Below are 2,883 nucleotides of genomic sequence, written 5' to 3' on the forward strand. Positions count from 1 at the left end.
CTTCTTGGTTGATGTACCAAGTTTAATGTGCAATCCTAAACAGAGTTGCACCCTTCTAAATCCACTGAAATCACTGAAACAGTTGTATATGAAGGAAATAGGAAACTGCAGGGATAAAAGGAGAGAACAGAAAACAAATACTAAAAAGGCCTGCAGAAATTAACAGGGAGCAGTCTGAATGAATCAGGTTCTTCCCGTGAGGGAGGGAGTTGCCTGTCTAAAATGAAGAAATGATTTTAAAAAGTCATCATAAGTGGGGAGAGGACAAACTGAAATGGTAATTCCTTTTCCCTTAAAGTGAGCTTGCATATCTCTTCCATTTTTATTATGCCTCTGTCATGAACCCTCAGTCCACTTTCCTTACTGTAGATAAGCCACATTAAAACCCTATTAAAGCCTTTCAAGCCCTATATGACTTTGGATGAGCATATCTTAGGGACCACCTGTTCCCATATAAATGTACCTGGCCATTCTCGTCATCTTCAGAGGCTGTGCTAGGTCTGGCCGGTCGTCATGGATACACTTCACTGAAAAAAGTTGGGTGGAAATGTGGCATAGAAATGTTTTAAATGGATAAACATATGTCACTGAAAAGAACAACTAAAGTCAGTCAAAGAAAGTTAGGAAAGAGGGAAGTTTCCAATGAGGGGTTCCAAGGGCATGCTGGAGGAAAGACCCCTCTTTCCGTGTCTCAGCCGCAAGTACAGGAGAGAAAGACAGCAGACTTGTTCTCAAATATCATAGCGAGTGACTGCTTCACAGAATCTAGCTGCAGCCTGTGCAGCTCCTGAAAACTGTTGACCATCTCATTGAAGGTCAGTTGTTCCATGACCTCTTCAAAGGGACTGTAAAGAATGGGCAGGGTCTCATCCAGTAGGTCCTTCTTTGTGAGGAAAGGCAGGTGCTTTGGACTGCTTGGCCTGTTCTGGGGATGAGTGTGGCAATACACAGGCCACCAGCCTCTTCCCTTTTCCCACCAGCAGGATTTGTAGGAACTCATCTTTCCTCTTTGTTGTTGCAGTCTTCAATTCTCAGAGTTTGGTAGATGTGCTCCACCTCATGAGCCACAGAAGTGAGAATGTTGTTCCTCTGGGGCCAGGACCAATTTCTGCTGTATGTCCTCAATATCCAACCGTTGAAGGTACATCTTCTAAATCTGATACAGCATTTACACTCACTGATTCCCGACAGCCTGCTCCAGTGGGATGTGATGTACAGCATCGATAGCCCTGCAAGGGCTATAGCATGTGGACACAGCCATGTGGCCCAAGGAGCCCAGGATCCACACCAATGATTCATACATCTCCACTTTCTGGATATAGAGTGTGACTAGATTGGGAACTTCATGCTTGCACCTGCCCAGGAGTCCTGACTCCCTTCTGTGCCGGTCTCTGCTCCAGCTTGCAATAATATTCCTGAAAGCAGTAGTCATCTCTTTGGAGGTTTTCACTTTGCAGCTGCATCATCTGCACTTTTATTACCCAGTCCTTTTCCAATGAAGTCAGGAGTGCCCCATAAGGATCCATCTCTGGAGGCTGAGGTTCCATAGGGGGGATTCTCCGCTCTCCCCTTTGTCGTTGCCTTTGAGTCAGGATCTGCGGACGCAGGGGGTGCAACTGCAGGGCTGTAGCCTGCAATGGGGTCTTAGGGGCTGAGCCTCCCCTGCGATTAGGGCAGAGCCCCACCACAGCTAAATCTTTCCTGCTCCCCCTGTGTCATGGCATTGGGCAAGCTAAACTTCTGTTGGCTGCTAGCTGACAAGCTGAAGAGCAGAGGATCAAAAGAGAGACTCAGAGGCCAAGTTGGGTTACTGGTGTTTAGAAACCAGGGTGTAAAGGGTGAAGCATAGGTTGATGTCCAGTTAAGGCAAAGACAGGGAGAGCAGGAAAGATTTATCTGTGGTGGGGCTCTGCCCTAATCGCAGGGGAGGCTCAGCCCCTAAGACGGTGTGACAGCCCAACTCACTGACTGGCGCAGACACAGTGAGGTGCCTAGGCAGGCCATTCTCTAATGACCCACCCAGACACCTCGCTGCATCTGTGCCAGCCAAGAAGCCTCAGAGAGCCAACTCTCTTTGGCTCTCTGAGAGCCTCAGAGAGTCAGCTCTCCGAGGCTCACTGGCTGACGCAGCTGTAGTGAGGTGCCTGGGTGGGCTGTTAGAGAATGGCCCACCCAGGCGCTTCACTGCATCTGAGCCAGCCAGCGAGTTGGGCCGTCAGCTCTTTGAGGCTGTCAGAGAGCCGATGGCCTGTCTTGCTGACTGGCAAAGATGGGAGGGCAGAGGAAAGCTTGAGCAACTTAAGTCAAGCCTCCTCTTCAGCTCTCTTCCTCCCTCTCCAAAGACTATAGCCCCCCCAAAAAATTTAAAAAAACCCTCCCGGTGAATGTCTTGGCTACGGGGCTGCCCCGCTGTGTCATGGCATTAGGCAAGCTAAACTTCTGTTGGCTGCTAGCTGACAAGCTGAAGAGCAGAGGATCAAAATAGAGACTCAGAGGCCATGTTGGGTAACTGGTGTTTGGAAACCAGGGACTAAAGGGTGAAGCATAGGTTGATGTCCAGTTAAGGCAAAGCATGCACCGTGTCTTGCGGGGTGGTGTGAATGGATATGGTGATTGCATAGAACTAGGCATCATGGGAGACCGCGGCTGCATGAAGCACTGAAAGGGGGCTTGGAGGTCCTCCTGTGGAAGGCCAAGCACCTGAGGGGTGAAGCATCTCTATAAATTGCCTGCAACTCCACCATATTTTGGGATGAGGCACATTTCAGTGCGGAATTCCACAAATCAGATTTTGAAGCTGCCTCAAAGCAATTATTCAAATAATCAGTAGCATAATCTAGAAGGCTGCTGGCAATCCTATGGCTAAGTACAGCAGAATCTTCT

At 48.8% G+C, this 2,883-nt stretch overlaps 1 pseudogene; it reads right to left on the reverse strand.

Annotated features, from left to right (window-relative positions):
• Positions 1-620: 620 nt before the first annotated feature.
• The window catches only part of LOC107123512, a 2,691-nt pseudogene continuing 428 nt past the window's right edge, over positions 621-2,883 (reverse strand).

Source organism: Gekko japonicus, unplaced genomic scaffold, assembly GCF_001447785.1.
Source record: "Gekko japonicus isolate JY-2015 unplaced genomic scaffold, Gekko_japonicus_V1.1 scaffold4459, whole genome shotgun sequence".
Classification (NCBI taxonomy): domain Eukaryota; kingdom Metazoa; phylum Chordata; class Lepidosauria; order Squamata; family Gekkonidae; genus Gekko; species Gekko japonicus.